This window comes from Anomaloglossus baeobatrachus, chromosome 6 (genome assembly GCF_048569485.1).
Source record: "Anomaloglossus baeobatrachus isolate aAnoBae1 chromosome 6, aAnoBae1.hap1, whole genome shotgun sequence".
Lineage (NCBI taxonomy): Eukaryota > Metazoa > Chordata > Amphibia > Anura > Aromobatidae > Anomaloglossus > Anomaloglossus baeobatrachus.
This window is the reverse complement of record NC_134358.1, coordinates 266,462,717-266,482,106: the sequence shown is the minus strand read 5'-3', so window position 1 is coordinate 266,482,106 and position 19,390 is coordinate 266,462,717. Positions and strand designations below refer to the sequence as shown.

Genomic DNA, 19,390 nt, shown 5'->3' with positions numbered 1-19,390 from the left:
CGGATAATCCCTGTTAATGCTCAGTAAAATCTAATCACACGCTTTCCCCTAGTTTATTTTGAGGAAAATATCTGTGATGACAGCTTTCACATATGTAAAGAACCGCTCAAGCAGAAACCACCAGGAATTCCACCCAAACAAATGTTACTTCTTGGCTGGAGCCCATGACTGAAGATCTCCAGAAGGTCCTTTGAAATCAGAGCAATGGAACATATCTATATATTGTAGACAAGCGGCCAACAGAAAAAAGAAAGTTTAATCTTTAATATATACAATCAGTGAAAAGAATCCATGCCCCACATGCTGCTTTCCTTAGAAGACTCTTACTTCTGTGATTAAGATCACTCCCATGGGAGTCTCGATCCCATCATATCCCCTTCTGCCTAACGTCACGTTAGTGGAAGGTTGCCAGACCTCCATTTCTGTTTGAGATGCATTAGAAAGCACATATTACCTGAAAGGAAACTTCTTCTATTGTCTTAAGAAATGGCCTGAGTGGTAAGATGTGGACTGAAATGTTCAGTAGCAGGCTTTGATATTATGGGTCAGAATATATATAAAGAAATAAGGCATGATGCTGAACACATCAAAAAGACATATTTTAGTGTCTCTTCAAGGCTTTGCAGGCACTGATGAAGTACAGGGTTTCCTTTGATTATAAATTCAGTATCACTGATGCACATCAGCATCAAAGTGCTGTCCTTTGCTTAAATATTCCCTAAACTCTTTTCTCTTCTTTTCACCCATTTTTTCTGAAAATGCTGATCTATCTTTCTCCACACCTCATCTTTTGCATTAATAATATACTTTATAATTTAGAAGGTGTTCAAAAATTGAACATATTTCAAAGTGCTTGCTCAATTGCCCGAGGCTACGCAAATCTTGATTGGGCTACCAAACTTTCCAGCTCTGGATCCCAACTGTCTTAGCGCTTTAGGCAGCATTTTTATTAAACTTAGTATTAAACAATACTGCCTAGAGACTGATTAACAATTTATGCCTTCTTTAAGAAAGGATTAACGGTACTCTATCATTTTGATATTTAAATCTTTATTTAAATTTCCTTCCGAATGTCGTGTATAAACCTATAAATTGTAATTTAATGAATTAACTAAGACAGTCACTTTGCATTTGCATCATTTCCGCATAATGTAGATTTTTTTCTTGTATGTGCATTTTCACTCATTTTACTGTATCTTTCTCTAATCCTAGAGTTAGTGACATTATTTTGCAGTTGTTTTGCAGTAAGTATTAAATTAAATTAGATACACTAATGAGCAAAAGGGTAACAATGTTTTGAACTTTTGACTTTCAGGCTTCATATCTTACCATGCGATACAGCTTTGAACAAGCGACTACCTTCATTTCTTAGACAATCATCTTGGCTATCTTTTACACAAATTTGACATGCAACTATTTAGCATATAATTAGTTATGCAGATTCTTGTAGTTTTACTGTTTTGTGCCTAATAATCTAAATTTTAATTTAGTAATTAATTTTAACGTTAGTATCTTGTAAATCCTCATTTGGCTTTAACCCCCTCACGACCGGCCGATTTTTCGCTTTCCGTTTTTTTTTTCGCCATTCTTTTTCTGAGAGATGTAACTTTTTTATTTTTCAGTCAATCTTGCCATATGAGGGCTTGCTTTTGCGGGACGAGTTGTACTTTTAATTGAAACCATCAGTTTTACCATATAGTGTACTGGAAAACGGCAAAAAAATTCCAAATGCAGAAAAATTGCAAAAAAAATGCGATAGCACTATGGTTTTTGAGATATTTTTTTCACTGAGTTCACTATATGGTAAAACTGATGTGTGGGTGTGATGCCTCAGGTCAGTGCGAGTTCGTAGACACCAAACATGTATAGGTTTACTTTTATATAAGGGGTTAAAAAAAATCGGAAGTTTGTCCGAAAAAAGTGGCGCACGTTTTACGCCATATTCCGTGACCCGTAGCGTTATCATTTTTCGGGATCTATAGCTCAGTGACGGCTTATTTTTTGCGTCTCGAGCTGACGTTTTTAACGGTACCATTTTTGCGCAGATGCTTTGTTTTGATCGCTTCTTATTGCATTTTGCGCAAAAGTTGTGGCGATAAAAAAAAGTCATTTTGGCATTTGGAATTTTTTTGCCGCTACGCCGTATACTGATCAGATTAATTGATTTTATATTTTGATAGATCGGGCGTTTCTGAACGCGGCGATACCAAATGTGTGTATATTTTTTATTTTTTTAACCCTTTAATTTTCAATGGGGCGAATGGGGGGGTGATTTGAACTTTTAGGTTTTTTTGTTTTTTTTTAATTTTTGAAAACTTTTTTTAACTTTTTTTTTTTATTTTACTAGTCTCCCTAGGGGGCTATTGCGATCAGCATTCCGATTGCTCTGCAGTATCTGCTGATCACAGCTACAAGGCTGTAAACAGCAGATACGCTCTCTTTCTCTTTTGCTGTGCCGCTGGCACAGCGAAAGTGAAAGTAAGTCAGGTGTAGTACAGGAGTCATCACATGACCCTGTGCTACCATGACAACTATTGGAAGTCACGTGATTGCATCACGTGACTTCCGGTATCGGGCGGTAAGTAAAAGTTTACCGCGATCGCGCTTATAATGGCGCTGTCACATATTGACAGCGCCATATAATGGGTTAAACGGCACGAGCAGATAACGATTCTGCTCGTGCCTAGCAGGCACACATCTCAGCTGTGAAAATCAGCTGAGATGTGTGCCGATCGCAGCATGATGCTGCCGGCAGACCGCGGGCAGTAACGTTATGACCGCTAGGACGTAATTCTACGGCCCGCGGTCGTTAAGGGGTTAAACACTGACTATGGACAGACTATAGATCAGTATGAAGCATGTCTCAACCAAAATCCGTTCCCAGGACTCTTCTACATGTTCCCAATGTTGGTGCATACTGTCGACTCAATAACTGTTGCTTTATTAAAATGGATTGCACACATATTGCATGGATGACAAATGAGAACGTAATTGGGTTTTTCCAATATTTCTGGATGAAACTTGGATTTTATATAAGCTCATGTGAACTTTGCTTTACTCAGAATTCAGATTCTCCATTTTGTATTTTAAGAGGGGTGGGCAGGGTAGACTCTTCTAATTTATATTCTCAAGGAACCATATTTATATCCCATTCACATTTTTGGATGCTCAGTTTTGGGAGTAGAGCTGTACTGTTCACAGTGCTATAGCACTATTATCAGTACACAATTGCCATGCTCATGCAGCAATGGGTTTGAGCCTCATGTGCTACATTTTTTTTTAGATGTTTCAGAGATTAGGGTATAAAGGGGAAGCCATTCTCTTTGCGGAGACTGACACACCATTCTAGCATGCCAGTGGTGAGGAGACGTTAAACCGCAATGCTCCTCTGGGAAATATGCAAATGGTCTCTTCAGTGAGGAAGTAGACAAACTCTAGTGCCACCTATTAGAGGTAGCAATCTTAAAATTCAAAAGTGGCCCTTTAACGAGCCTTGTCATATGACTTAAGATTTATGTCAGATCAGAACCTCAATTTGCAGACATTGTGTTTCGGGATAGTTGTATCTCGTCAGTGCAAAGTTCGATATCTGATCTGGCTGTATGAGAGGCTAAGACGAGTCTAAAGTGAAAACTATTCTCCTTGCAGAGACTAATACACACCATTCCAGCATGCCAGTGGTGAGGAGACTTTAAGCCGCAAGCACACTGCAAAAGCAATGAGAAGACAATCCAAAATGTTGGGGCAGTTGAGTATAAGCTATAACGAATGTTGGGATTGTGATAAAATTTAGACCATTTGTACCAGTTACTCACAATCATGTTCTTTAGAGTACTCTCACATTGGTGTATGATAAACAATCCAATTCTCATCCACAAAAGTGGGATGAATGAATTCTGTTAGGTATTCCGTATGTCATGTGAGTGCCATGCGAGTGTCTTTTTCTTGCCTAGTCTCCATATGACATCCATATGCAATCTGTATTTTTCACAGCAGTTATTATTCTGCAATCATTGCCATGACCATGTACAGTGTACTATGCTACAGAATGGTGATGGTCTGTGTGCCGTCTGTTTTTTTCTCAAACCCATAGGCCTTGTGCGCACGCTGCATTTTTTGCCATGTTTTTTGGGTGCAGTTTTGGTCCTAAAACGTAATGTATTTCCTTCCCCAGCAAAGTCTATAAGATTTCATTCTTGCTGTTCACACGTTGCAGCTTTTTTTGGCTGCGTCTTTGTGATGACTACAAAGGTGTAGCATATCAATTCTTTCTGTGTTTTTGCCAATGTTTTTGAGCCCTTCCAGTCAATAGATTTGATTTAAAAAATGCACTGGGCAAAACACGGTAAAAAAATGCAGTAAGGCTATGTTCACACACTGCGTTTTTTTGACGCTGCGTTTTTGTGCATTTTTGGCCGCTAAAAACGCACAAAAACGCACCCGCGTAAAAAAACGCGGCAAAAAACGCATGCGTTTTTACCGCGATTTGGTGCGTTTGTGGCTGCGTTTTTGATCTCTGCGTTTTTCTGCGTTTTTCCAATGTATTGCATGGGGGGGAAAACGCAGAAAAACGCAGGAAAGAATTGATATGTCCATTTTTTTTTTTAAGCTCAAAAACGCAGCTTAAAAAAACAGTTGTGTGCGGACAGCAAAATTGAAAACTCATAGACTTTGCTGGGGAAGCAAAGTCATGCAGTTTGGAGGCCAAAAACGCACCCGAAAAACTCGCAAAAACGCAGCGAAAAACGCACTGTGCGCACATAGCCTAAAATGCGGCAAAAAATGCATGCTGAGGGAGCGTTTTTTGAGACCAAAAATTTGCATCTTTCTGGTCACCACAAAGATGCAGCGTGCGCACATAGCAAAGATGTGCATTGATTTGATGAGTCGTGCATGCTGTGATTTTTTCTTCAGTCCGTATTGAGCTGACAAAAAACTGGCAGATCTGCTCTGTCTCTTTGCAGTGCGATTTATTTTCACATAGCACTGGTCCATTTATACGCCAGTGTAAGAGGACCTTTATGCAGAGATTTACATTAACCACTTCCTGACACTTGCTATATATATAGTGAACAATAGGTCTAGATTTGCATGCAGTGGTTCTTCAGGGGCTGAGTCTATTCCTTATGCGGTGATTGCTGGCTTTATTTTGGCTGCAATTGCCAGCAACACTGATAATATCGATGTTCATTTAACCCCTTAGATGCCACAGTCATACATAACAGCAGCATGTAAATTGTTACACAGTGAGGGGGCTTCATCTGTCACCTGTTTATCACCCCCTATCACCAGTTACCAATAGGTTGATATTGCACCATCGGGCCTATTGAAGGCCTCCTTGAGTGTCCTATTATTACTCTATTTAAGAATTGTCACAAGCGGGGCATAGAAGGACAACGCTGAGAGGGTATTAAACAGCAATATAGAATGTGGCAGGACAAACCAATATTTAAAAGGAAAATAAAAATTAAAAAAAAAAATTAAAAATATATATATATATAAATATATATATATATTTATATATATATATATATATATATATATATATATATATAAAAGCATTAAAGCAAAAAATAGTAAATATTTGCTATCATTGTATTAGCCTTCAGAGCACAGCTAGCATGTCATCAGGTTTCTCATTATGAAACGGCTGCAGCTCATTGTGTATCCCCTAATTGGGATCCTAGTGATCCTTTACCTGGTCTTCTGCAGACTGGCATTCTGCTAATGATGGCACCTGCAGGGAGTTTACTAATCCAACTTCCTCAATGAAAGTCACTGGGGCAGATTAAGTGAGGTCCGAGCAGAGAAGTAGGTTGGTCCGTACACCTATTGAATCGCTTGCACTGGTTGTCATACATGGAGATCATTTTTAGGTGTATATCTGGCTTCAGGGGCCCAGGGAATTGATCGTTAGAAACTTATTTGGGAAGGAATGGGAATGAGAAAGTGCTGTGAAATGGTAAAACAAAAAAATAATGTAACATAATTATCCTAATTAGTTCAATTACAGAGATGCCAAACATACATATTTTTTTACTATTTTTGTGGGTTAAAATGTTTTTCAACCTTGTAAATAAAGCAGAAAAAAAAATTGTTTGGGGGTTATATTGACATTTTCTGAGACTCGGGACGTTTGTTATTTTTCAGTTGATGGCGTTATATGAGGACTTTTTAATGTAGCAAACTGTAGATTTTGATGGTAGAATTTTAGGGAACATATGACAGTTTCATAGTTTTTTTATTACATATTTTCAAGGAGATGTGGCAACAAAAAACAGCAATTTTGTTGTTTAGATTGTTTTTTTTTTTAATTACATTTACCGTATGGGTTATTCAACTTTATACTTTCATAGATTGAACTGTTATATATGCAACAGTACTATATATATTTTTATAGATTACACTTAAAGTTTTTGCTATGTAAGCTGAACGCCGCATACTGCAAGGGTTAGGGTGGTGTCACACACAGCGACGACGACAACGACGTCGCTGCTACGTCACCATTTTCTGTGACGTTGCAGTGACGTCCCGTCGCTGTCGCTGTGTGTGACATCCAGCAACGAGCTGGCCCCTGCTGTGAGGTCGTTGCTCGTTGCTGAATGTCCTGCTTCATTTTTTCGACGTCGCTCTCCCGCTGTGAAGCACACATCGCTGTGTGTGACAGCGAGAGAGCGACGAAATGAAGGGAGCAGGAGCCGGCGTCTGGCAGCTGCGGTAAGCTGTAACCAGCGTAAACATCGGGTAACCAAGGGAAGACCTTTCCCTGGTTACCCGATATTTACCTTCGTTACCAGCCTCCGCCCTCGCTGCCAGTGCCGGCTCCTGCTCTGTGCACATGTAGCTGCAGTACGCATCGGGTAATTAACCCTATGTGTACTGTAGCTAGGAGAGCAAGGAGCCAGCGCTAAGCAGTGTGCGCGGCTCCCTGCTCTCTGCACTGTGACATGTAGCTGCAGTACACATCGGGTTAATTAACCCGATGTGTACTGTAGCTAGGAGAGCAAGGAGCCAGCGCTAAGCACTGTGCGCGGCTCTCTGCACATGTAGCGACGTTATGATCACTGCTGCGTCGCTGTGTTTGACAGCTAAGCAGCGATCATAACAGCGACTTACAAGGTCGCTGTTACGTCACAGAAAATGGTGACGTAACAGCGATGTCGTTGTCGCTGTCGCTATGTGTGAACCCAGCTTTAAAACATAGAATTCAGGAACTCCTGTCTTGTCAGGGTCCAATCTGTTGTTTATTTGCTATGTTTGATTACAAAGGACTATAAAGTCACTTGCAGGCTAATTCGGCATGGCCCCTCCTCTGATTGAAGGTGATCAGGAACAAAGTTGATGTGGATCTGCTACTGTGCTGCTCAAGATATGACATAAATCCAGGAAAACTAAATTAAGGTGGTTTCATTCAACGCGTTTTGAAGTGTCACCCTCCTCTAATTGACACCTCACTGTACAATTTCTATTGAGAGCGTGGTATGGGCGGTACAGCTCTCTCAGCTCTCCTAGATGGCTAAATCTAGCAATACTGATTGTGTCAGAACAGCTGCACCCAGTAATCTAAGTGATATATCATTGGATTCAGAATCTCGCTGCCTACATCATGCTGCTCTCAGATCAGGAAGCAAAAACCTGCTAATAGATTCCCTTTCATTTTATAAATGCCTCTTTAGTGCTTGAGAGTCATTTAAGTGGTTAACAGCAGTGATCAGAGCTAATTCCAATAGTTGCTGTGAGACCGGGCTCACATGACCTTTTGAGGTTTTTGCTTATTTTTTTACACTCTGTACTTGTGTATATTCTGGCTGGCGACCAGTCCAGGCAGCTGGATTTGAATCCCCTATTAAATCGATGGCTGGACCATATATGACAAGCTTTTCTCCCCCCTCATTCACCTTTTGGGCCTCCCCTATTTCCTCATAGACTGTAAGCTTACGAGCAGGGCCCTCACTCCTCCTGGTATCTGAATTTTGTTATTTTGTATTATCTCATATTGTCTGTACATGTCCCCTCTGAATTGTAAAGCGCTGCGGAATATGAATATAAATAAAAATTATTATTATTATTATATGAGCATATATATTGTCTCATGCAAGAGAACCGGCCTGATTATGCTAATGACATTATGCTCTAGCTCTGCTGCAAGCGTGAGCCATGTGTCATTCACTGTGATCCAATTCTCTCCCATGTGAGAATCGTATCACAGGTGAGGGGAAGATGTTGTGCTTCATTTCTCCATCTTTTCCATTGTCTGTCTTGGTGTGTATGGAACTGCACGCTGATGACATCTGAGTGCAGTCCTATCTTTTGCCCACCCATAAGGCCCCGTTACACGCAGCGACATTGCTAACGAGATATCGCTGGGGTCACGGAATTCGTGTCGCACATCCGGCCTCGTTAGCGACGTTGTTGCATGTGAAACTTACAAGCGACCGCTAACGATCCGAAATACTCACCAAATCATTGGTTGTTGACACGTCGTTCGTTTTCAAAAAATCGTCGCTCGTTTGGTAAGCAGGTTGGTCGTCGTTTCTGAGGCAGCACACATCACTACGTGTGACACCCCGGGAACGACAAACAACAGCGTACCTGCGTCCTCCGACAACGAGGTGGGAGTGACATTCATGCGGCTGCCCTCCGCCCCTGTGCTTCTATTGGTGGTCCGCTGTGTGACGTCGCTGTGACGCTGAATGAACTGCCCCCTTAAAAAAGAGTTTGTTCGTCGGCCACAGCGACGTCGTTAGGAAGGTAAGTTGGTGTGATGCGTGCCGGCGATATTGTTCACCACGGGCAGCGATTTGCCCGTGACGCACAAATGACGGGGGCGGGTGCTATCGCTAGCGACATTGCTAGCGATGTCGCTGCGTGTAAAGCAGCCTTTAGACTTGAATGGGTGCCCCTGATCCAAGCTGCCAATCGCAGCATGCAGCGATTTTTTTCCTCGTGCCGAAAATGCATGAGAAAAAAAAAGCGCTGATCGGCACTGGAGTGAGTGCTGTCTGATAAAACATTGGATAGCCCTCGCCCGAGTTATATGCTCATGTGAGCAAGCCCTAGTTGTAAACACACCTTCACCTCCCTGATAGATATATACCGTGGAGCATGAGGAGTTAAATAACAGTGAACACCATAGACATAAAATTAAATAAACTAAAACAAAAGAAACCTAAACTGTAGTAGACATTGTAGACATAACAAAATGTTCTCCGAGTAACATTGTTCCTATTATCATTTAATTATGAGCCATTTTTCAGAAATGCCGCGCTATCTGCTATTTTCTATGCACCTAACTCAGATAGGAGAGTGAAAAAAGGATTAACATTAGTAACAAACTATTGTAGGTGAAAAGACGGAGATAAGGAGGTCTCACTCGTACAATGACGCAACAATAACGTAGCTGCCTATTTCATGTTAACCATTATCTTTCCATGGGGAACAGTGTCCGATTATCTACACAATGGTAATATTAGGAGATGAGGCAATTAAATGTACTGAAATCTTAAGCCAGGTTTTAATTATGTTTCTACAGCAAGAAAGTGACTTGGCAGCTTCCGCTTTTTTCTTCTGTATGGCAAAATGGTAAGATACAATCCCTCACAAAGAAATATCTATTTCCATCCAAGTAAATGGATAATCACTGAACCATTATTATTAGTGTCATTTTAGAAGAAATACAAGTCTTAAATGTAACTTATTAGGAAAGCTGTGATTTTTCAGCATTTTATGTACCAATAATTATCTGACATTACAAGCATATTAGAAAGCCACTGATATATACGTTAATACTGCATGTTAGGTGAGCGTGGCATTTGCAAGCATTTGAGGTAACAAATGCCATCCGTTGTTAATTAGCTGATGTGGTTGGAACCGTCTATCACAATGAAAATGACTGTATATCATAATTACTAACTGTCATCACAAGGGTTTAAGCTGCACACATACATGATGGGCGAAAAGCAACTCTGCGTAGGAGAAAGGAAAACCAATATCAGCGATGCAAGTCTGCATAATTAGATACAATGGAGTGTAACAAATGTCTTATGGGAATAGAATACCTCTGGGAGATAATGACGATAGTAAGAGTCACAATCGCTGCTTTCGTACGGTCATTGCACGCTAATCTATGGTATTCTCAAATATTCCAAAAAGCAGATTTGGCATGACAAGATAATAGTAGACATGTGTACAATGGGTGACAGTGGTTGGAGGTGGTCACTTTATTTAAAATGGCATCAAAGGTAAACTCATTTTGAACATTGGCAAGAACTAGCCTGAAGACAACCCCCACCTTCTAAAAGAAAAAAAAAGATCAGACATGTCAATAACATAACTGTCCTGATGTTGTGTAGATCCATCTCATGCCACAAAAAACGCACAGAAATGTCAACACTTGAACTCCACAAGACCTATCCTGTGGGTTTTTCATAGTCTATATATCATAGTATGTATGTGTATATATATATATATATATATATATATATATATATATATATATATATATATATATATCAGTGGGTCTTTTATGCATTGTAAGTTGTGTAGTGAGCTCTCCATCAATGAAAATCTTCAAGAGGAGTCTGGATAAAATATAGCTGGTATGATTTAGGGAAACCTGCACTTGCAAGAGTTGGACCGATGGCCCTTGAGGTCCCTTCCAATTCTTTGTGTAGTGAGCTCTCCATCAAAGGAAATCTTCAAGCGGAAGCTGAATAAAATATAGCTGGGATGATTTAGGAAAACCTGCACTCGCACGGAGTTGGATCTGATGGCCCTTGCGGTCTCTTCCAACTCTTCCAGTCTATGATTCCCTCCATGGATAAGCCTTGTTTTTCCAGCACATTAAATGCCTTATCAAATTGGAAACTGGAAACTTTGGAGGTCAAGTTAACACTTTGAACTTTTTATCATGTTTCTCAAACCATTCTTGAAGAATTTTTGATGTGTGTCACCTTACAACCACATGAAGTCCAGGACCCTTGATTTTTAGGTTTCCTAACAAAAATTGGCCTAGAGCATCACAGTGACTTTCCAGTGCCTCCTGGTGCCATCTCTTAGCCCAAGTGACACATACATACACACACACACACACACACACCTTAGTGCACCAGTGGGATAAAAAAAAATGCGATTCATCAGACCAAGCCACCATACTTCAGTTTTGACGCTCGCCACTGCAGCTATGCAACTGCTCATGCAGCAAAGCTTTTATGTTGTATACACTATCATGACTAGATTTAAAAATGTTCAACAATATGGCTGTTGTCAAAGTTCCTTAGGCTGGCCATTCTCATTAGATGGCTGTTGGGCAAACGATTCTTTAGCCATCTCGACTGACTCCCCTATGCATGAGAAGGCTCATTCAGCCAGGCACTCCTGTGTTCTCTTTGAGAAAGCTGCCAAATTACATGTCAGCCACCGGCTTATCTCAGGATGAACAATATAATCGGCTGTCCAAAATTCAACATGTACAATCGATTTCTCTCACGACCATTAGTTGGCAGGTGTCATCCATGCACATTAGACCATCAGCTGAATCCTTCTATAGTCTAATGTGTATTGAGGATCTTATGCTTGCAATTTTTCCTTCACCAACTCATTAAGTTTAAGAAGCAACCGTTCACTCACTGAATATTATCATGACAGGAACTATTGCCACTAGATAATTAACGTTATTCACTTTTCAATGGTTTTAATGTTATGGCTGATCTGTGTATGCCTGAAAGGTTCTCTTGAGACAAGTTGTTTGTTTGTTTTGTTATTATTCAGATCAGTGAAATCTGTAGCTCAAGTTTTTTTCTCTATCTGGTAAATTTAGTGGTGAGTATTAACACTCTTAAGAAGTTATCAGTGTAGATATCAATGTTACAAGAGAGGAAGATAGACATAACAGTAAAAATAGCTTTTACAGGGAGCATGTCAGTTGATTCATCCTTGGTGAACCATGGGCAAAAGAATTCAGGAACCAGCTCCTTCACTGCAGTGTTTCAGAAAAAAAATAGTTTGAAATGAGTTGGGAACAGGGAGAACAGTCATCTGAGGAGCTTCGACGGCTTCTCACTGCCTGGCTTAATTGACAGGTCTCTCCCTAGGTAAAAATAGAGATGGATCTGACAAGTCCCCCTAAAGAATAAATCAGTAATTGATATCTTACAATGCTCAATATAAATTTGGCAATCATGTGATAATCTTTAGTTTGAAGCTTAAAGGGAACCTGTCACCACTTTTTTTGGCTATAAGCTGTGGCCACCACCACCGGGCTCTTATATACAGCATTCTAACATGCTGTATATAAGAGCCCAGGTCGGGGGTATAACATAACAAACACTTTATAATGCTTACCTAACGGTCGCGTAGTGGGCCTTATGGGCGTCTCCGTTGTCCGGTGCCAGCGCCGCCTCTTTTGGCCATCTTTGTGCTCCTTCTTCTCTAGCCGCGGATCATGATGGGTCTGACGTCATACACACTCGCCGGCATTCAGGTCCTGAGCAAGTGCACTTTGATTTGCCCTGAGGGCAGATCATAGTATTGTAGTGCGCCTGCGCAGAAATGGCGAGTGTGTATGACGTAGCCGCGTCATGCACCCAGGCTTCAGAAAGAGGACGATGATGGCCGAAAGAGGAGGCGTCGACACCGGACAACGGAGACGCCCATAACGCCCACCGCACGACGGTTAGGTAAGTATTATAAAGTGTTTTTTATGTTATACCCCCGGCCTGGGCTCTTATATACAGCATGTTAGAATGCTGTATATAAGAGCCCGGTGTTGGTGGCCGCAGCTTATAGGCCAAAAAAGTCGTGACAGGTTCCCTTTAAAATCATTGTATTGTTATAATGCAAGACATGTGTCTGTGCACTTAGTGCCTTAGAGTTTTGTTACTAGAGATTAATTAATTTGCAGGACCCTGGGGCAGAGGCCATGTCAGTAGTCCTTCATCGGACAAGAACCCTGCGTAAAGCCTTACATGTCAAAATCTCCGGCTCCTCTTTTGATTTGTAGTCCTGGTGCAATGTCAGAGATGTCACGCCAGGACTCCAAATCAAAGAGGAGCCAAGATGGCATCAAGTAGGATGTGTTTTTTAAGGCTATGGTCGATCACTCATTTCTAGTTTGCACTAATTTTCAATAGGGAATAATTTCCTGATCACTGCAGGTCTGACCACAGATGCTTCCACCAATTTCCAAAAAAGGGCTCTGAAGAATCCCATCTGTATTGAATGAAGGTTAAGCATATGCACTTCCATTCATTTGAAAACATGACACCAGAGACTGACCTCAGTATTCTTAGTGAGAAAGAATGGAGCAGAGGTGCGCATGCTCAACCTCACCTCTGCTTCATTCAGGTGGGGCTGCCTCTCGGGATGGAGGAATAATAATAAAAGCCTGCATGATTGACAAATCAAGAGATGCATTTCGGATTTCCACTAGAAAATACAGTTAGAGCATAACCGTTGTTTTAATTTTTATTTCATAAATCAATAGTACACATAAAAATAAGCAACTATGTAATATATCTTATCAGACAAATTTGCTTCCTTCTTTGCCAGAATTGATCAGTCAATATCAAAGGTCTCAGTTCTAATGAGATTCTATGTAGATAGAAGAGGAAGGAGGGGCGGAGCTCTACCTCTATCTCCTCCCTCTGTCTCTAGCTCCGCCCCCTCCTCCCTCTTCTATCTACATAGAATCTCATCAGTAACATCCAGCATCTCCTATCTCAGTAATGGGAAAGTCTTCACTGATTATAGAATATACCACAGAATTGAAAAGTTTCATGATGACAGATCAATTCTGGCAGAGAAAGAAGCAAGTTTGTCTAATAAGATACTTTACAAAGTTGCTTATTTTCATCTGTACTATTCATTTATAAAATAAAAATTAAATTGATGGTTACACTTTAATCTATCATTGATCATCGTATCTCCGCCAGTCCACAGTAAAATAAAAAATGGCAGGTACTCCCCCCCCCTGAGGGTAACAGCTTACACATGGGTTTTAAGTCCACCACGTCTCTTCTGCTTGACAATCCATTAGAAAAAAAGCTTTCTAGACCTCTCTGGAAGCTTATACAACTGTGTCTAAATGAATTTTTACTGATATCTTTTCTGATACGATCTGATGATATCTGACAATTGGTTATAAAAGTATGTAACTGGAAACACACACAGTTTATTTACTAGATTTGTATCTGTAAACGTATTTCTGCATGTACGCCGTCTGCAATTCGTAGCCATCATTAGTTTATGTAAACTTTAAAGGATAAAATGTTGAATTGTGCCAGACTCTATTAAAACCTGGAGTTTATTTTTTCCTCTCGACATCCTTAGGGATTTATTTAAATTACCCAAAAAGTGAAGCCAGCTGTAAAATTGATGGTGCAGTGCTTCCTTGGCACCCATATTTAGTGTAAACCAGCTTTTCCGATGGTTCGGTGCCAAACACTGTGTTTAATGTATAACCGGCTTTACGATATGAGGACAACAAGCTACTTTTATTAAATGGCAGAAACAAATCCGGCAATTGCTTCTACTCCCTGCCAGTGATTTCTCATGAAATGCATCTCAAAAGTTGACGTAATGCCTTGTGCGCACACTGCGTTTTTACCTGCGGTTTTACCCGCGGTTTTGCTGCAGAAATTTCTTGAGAAATGTTTGTAATCTTTTTGCAGATATTTCCCAGCAAAACCTATGGGGAAAAAATAGCTGTGCGCCCACTGCGTTTTTTTCTCAAGAAAATTCTTTCTGCAGAATTTCTTGAGAAAACTTCTTGAGAAAATGTGCATGTCACTTCTTTTCCGCAGGTACCTGCGGTATTTCACTCCATTCACTGTAATGTAATCGCGAAATACCGCAGGTATACCACAGGTAACAAATGATGTGCGGTATACCCTCGGAATAGCCAGGGTTTACCTGCGGTAATGCTCATCGCTGCCTGCGTTTTGCAGGGAAGTGATGTCATTATGACAGGAAGAGAAAGCGGAGCAGAGAGTAAACACACACGTCACACTCCCTGGACGCCGCACGGAAGCACTTCGGTGTGACCTTAGTCGGGTGCCCGTGCAGTCTGTCTCCCACTCCAGCCCCGCGGCTGCCCGCACAGCAGTGTCAGTGTCTGCCCGCACTGCAGTATCAGCAGCTTCTCACACTGCAGTGCTGGCAGCCGGTTAGATGAGATCATTACCTGCTGTGACGATCTCCTGCTCTCCTGACGTCAGTGCTGTCACTGCCTTCTATGCTCGTCTCGCGGGCGGCCCGAGACTGTGACTAGCGCTGATGTCACGGGCTATCGCGATACTGCTGAGAACGCGGCGGGCATAGAAGTCAGTGACAGCGCTTACGTCAGGAGAGCAAGAGATCATCACAGCAGGTAATGTACCTCACTAACCTCCTGACAGCAGCGCTCATCATCCCCTGTAGTGACCTGGGTTGACCTATTGATGTTAGCTCAGGTCACTGCACTGCTCTCCCAGCAAATGGTGAACATTCTGTTCTTCATTGACTAGGACAGTGACTATGGTATGGATCGTCGTGGGACCCCCTTATTGGATTACGCTGGACCTGGAATTGATTGTTCTTTTCAATAAATTGGTGAAAGAGGGAATGTTTTGGGCAGTGTTTTTTCAAATAAAACTTTTTTTGTTGTCTATTTTTTATTTCTTACTGACTTTGTTCGTGATGTCAGGTATTTGAAGGACGCGTGACATCACTAACCCCAGGGCCTGATGCCAGGTGACATTACACATCTGGCATCAACCCCATATATTACCCCGTTTGCCACCACTCCAGTGCAATGGGATGAGTTGGGGCAAAGTGCCAGGATTGGCACGTCTAATGGATGCGCTACTTCTGGGGTGGCTATGGCCTGCTATTTTTAGGCTGAGAAGTGTCCAATAACGGTGGACCTCCCTAGTCTGAGAATACCAGACCGCAGCTGTCCACTTTACCTTGGCTGGTGATCCAATTTGGGGGGGTCCCCACGTTTTTTGTTTTAAATTATTTAATGTAAAATAACAGCGTGGGGTGCCCTCTGTTTTGGATTACCAGCCAAGGTAAATCTGCCAGCTGTGGTCTGCAGGCTGCAGCCGTCTGCTTTAACCTAGCTGGCTACAAAAGATTTGGGGGACCTCACGTCGTTTTTTTTTAATTATTTATTTTTGGGCTAAATACAAGGTTAACCACCCTTTAGTGCCACATGAAAGTCACTAAAGGGTGCCAGCTTAGAATATGCAGGGAGGTGGGACATTTTATAGGTCTTTCTCATCTATTATCTATCTATCTTTCCATCTATCTATCTATCTATTCATCTATCCATCTTTCCCTCTATCCATTATCTGTCTGTCTATCTATCTATTGATTATCTATATTATTTATTGCAGTTACAGAATAAAAAACCGCAGGGACCAACCTGCGCAAAAAGCGCAGCAAAAACGCGGAAAAAATGCGCCAAAAACGCATGCGTTTTTCCCGCGGTTTTGGTGCGGTTTTTTACCACAGGTGCGGTAATCTTCAACTCCCAGAAGTTTCTCAAGAAATTTTCTTGAGAAAAATCACTTTTCTAGTGCGCACATAGCCTAAAGGTGGAGGGTGGTTTTCTTCTATGTAATACTAAGGCTTATATTAAAGGGGTATTCCAACTATGAAATGTTGTGACATGTTGGTAGAATTTGCCATAGTATTAAGATATCTGGAAGGGGATCACCAATGTCTAGAATATCACCAATCTGGAGTATGAAGGAATTTTTTCCTGGTGTCCAGGGAATAATAAGTATAAGGGGTAATACAGTGTAAGGAAACATTGTGACGCTGCAGCACTCCTTGGCTACCGCTGCTCACAATGTAAACCAAGTACACACATTGAGTATGTGTTGAGTTTTTTACCTCAGTATTTGTGAGCCAAAACCAGGAGTGGGTGAAAAATTAAGAAGCGGTGCCCGTGTTTCTATTATACTTTTTCTCTGAGACTACGTGTACACATTGAGTATTCAGTGAGTTTTTTACCTCAGGATTTGTGAACCAAAACAAGGAGTGGGTGAATAATGCAGAAGTGGTGCCCATGTTTCTATTATACTTTTCCACGGATTGTTCCACTCCTGGTTTTGGCTTACAAATACTGAGGTAAAAAACTCACCAAATACCTATAAACTGACCCAAGTATAAGCCGAGGCCCCTAATTTTACCACAAAAAAACTGGGAAAACTTATTGACTTGAATATAAGCCTAGTGTGGGAAATGTAGCAATTTCAAAAATGAAAATAAATACCAATAAAATGTAATGTGCCCTGTAGTAATGTGCCCATTCTTGTCCCCCCCTTGGAGTAATGTGCCCAAGCCTGGTCCATCTTGTAGTAATGCCCCATCTTTGTCCTCCCCTTTTAGTAATGTGCCCCAGCCTGGTTCATCTTGTAGTATTGCCCCCATCCTAGTTGCCTTGTAGTAATGTGCCACATCCTGATGTATTGTGCCCCATTTTATAGTAATGTACTCCATCCTTGTCCCCTTGTAGTAATGTGCCCCATCCTTGTGCTCCATCCTGTAGTAATGTGTCCATCCAGTAGTAATGTGCCCATCCGTGTTCCCTGTATTAATATGTCCATCCTGTAGTAATGTGCGCATCCTTGTGCCCTGTGGTAATGTACCCATCCTTTAGTAATGTCCTCATTCCAGTTCCCTTCTTGTCCTCTATTACACTGTTGTTCACATACACACACAAAAAATTATTCTCACTGGTTCTCCATTCCTGCAATGTCCTCTTACCTACTTCTTGCAGACTGCAGGCATATAGACCCCTCGATGATCTCGTCAAGTGCATGGGGCATACCATCATCACTTTACTTCAGTTGAATGGTTTGCAGCGACGCAAAGCATTCAACTGCAATAAAGCGATGACGGCAGCAGCGGCTGCGGTCATCAAGGGGTGCTTCTTGTTGATTCCAGGCACATTGACCCCTTCATGATCACGTCCGATGCACGGGGCTACCGCTGCAATCAGCGATTTACTGCAGTTGAATGCTTTGCGGCACCGCAAAACATTTAACTGCAGTAAAGCGATGACGCTAGACGGCAGTGTCAGCCCCATGCACTGGATGCGATCATGGAGGGGTCAGTGTGCCTATGGTCCACAAGAAGCAGGTAAGAGAACACTGCAGGAATGGAAGACAGGTGAGAATAATTTTTTGTGGGAACCTCACTCGAGTATAACACGAGGGAGCGTTTTCAGCATAAAAAGTCTGAAAAACTTGGCTTATACTATACGGTACTCAATGTGTGCATGTGGCTTTACACTAAATATGGTGGGTTGCGGCTGCTGTGCTTTATCACACTTGTTGGGGAGTGCGATACATAGATGCCTAAGGCTGTGTGCCCACGATGAGTTTTTAGTGAATTTCTGATGTTGTGTATGTTCCTTCATTAAGAATGGTTCCACTATTAACCTGCGGTTCTAGTTTCAAATCTGCAGCATGTCAATTTCTCCTCTAGGTACACTGAGTCCACTGTGCAGACTTTTCCTTTGAATTTGCGTTAGGTGCAAAAAATCCGCAGATAAAAAACGCATGTGTTTTTAGTGAATTTGTGCAGCGGAAACACATTAAAAATGTCTGTAATCCGTGCCTAAGTATATCAATAAGGTTTTGTGAAAGCCAAATACCAGGAACTATCAAAAACAGACCAGCTTTGTTTAAAACATGACTTACTATAAAAGACAAAAAAAATAAATGCAAGTAACCTAATTTACATATTAGGTGCAGAAATCATGCAACATCACAAACTCACCAAAAGCTCATGGTGGGAATGTACACTGTGTGCAGAATTATTAGGCAAATGAGTATTTTCATCACATGATAATTTTTATACATGTCCTAATCCAAGCTGTATAGGCTTGAGAGCCAACTACCAATTAAGTAAATCAGGTGATGTGCATCTCTGTAATGAGGAGGGGTGTGGTGTAATGACATCAACACCCTATATAAGGTGTGCTTAATTATTAGGCAACTTCCTTTCCTTTGGCAAAATGGGTCAGAAGAGAGATTTGACGGGCTCTGAAAAGTCCAAAATTGTGAGATGTCTTGCAGAGGAATGCAGCAATCTTGAAATTGCCAAACTTTTGACGCGTGATCACCGAACAATCAACTGTTTCATGGCAAATAGCCAACAGAGTCGCATGAAGCGTGTTGGGCAAAAACGGCACAAAATAACTGCCCATGAATTGAGGAAAGTCAAGCGTGAAGCTGCCAAGATGCCATTTGCCACCAGTTTGGCCATATTTCAGAGCTGCAACATTACTGGAGTATCAAAAAGCACCATACTCAGGGACATGGCCAAGGTAAGGAAGGCTGAAAAACGACCAGCTTTGAACAAGAAACATAAGATAAAATGTCAAGACTGGGCCAAG

The 19,390-nt window shown here is 41.4% G+C and overlaps 1 protein-coding gene across 2 annotated transcripts in view; it reads left to right on the top strand.

Annotated features, from left to right (window-relative positions):
• LOC142243200 (cadherin-6-like) overlaps nt 1–19,390 on the top strand; it is a 431,398-nt gene that overhangs the window by 30,843 nt on the left and 381,165 nt on the right. Inside the window, exon 2 of one of the 2 annotated variants that reach the window (XM_075314855.1) lies at nt 9,533–9,582. The exons of the other annotated variant lie outside the window; for it this stretch is intronic. The gene's annotated coding sequence lies outside the window, so the exon portion shown is untranslated. The remainder of the gene's footprint in view (nt 1–9,532; nt 9,583–19,390) is intronic. 2 annotated transcript variants of the gene reach the window in all.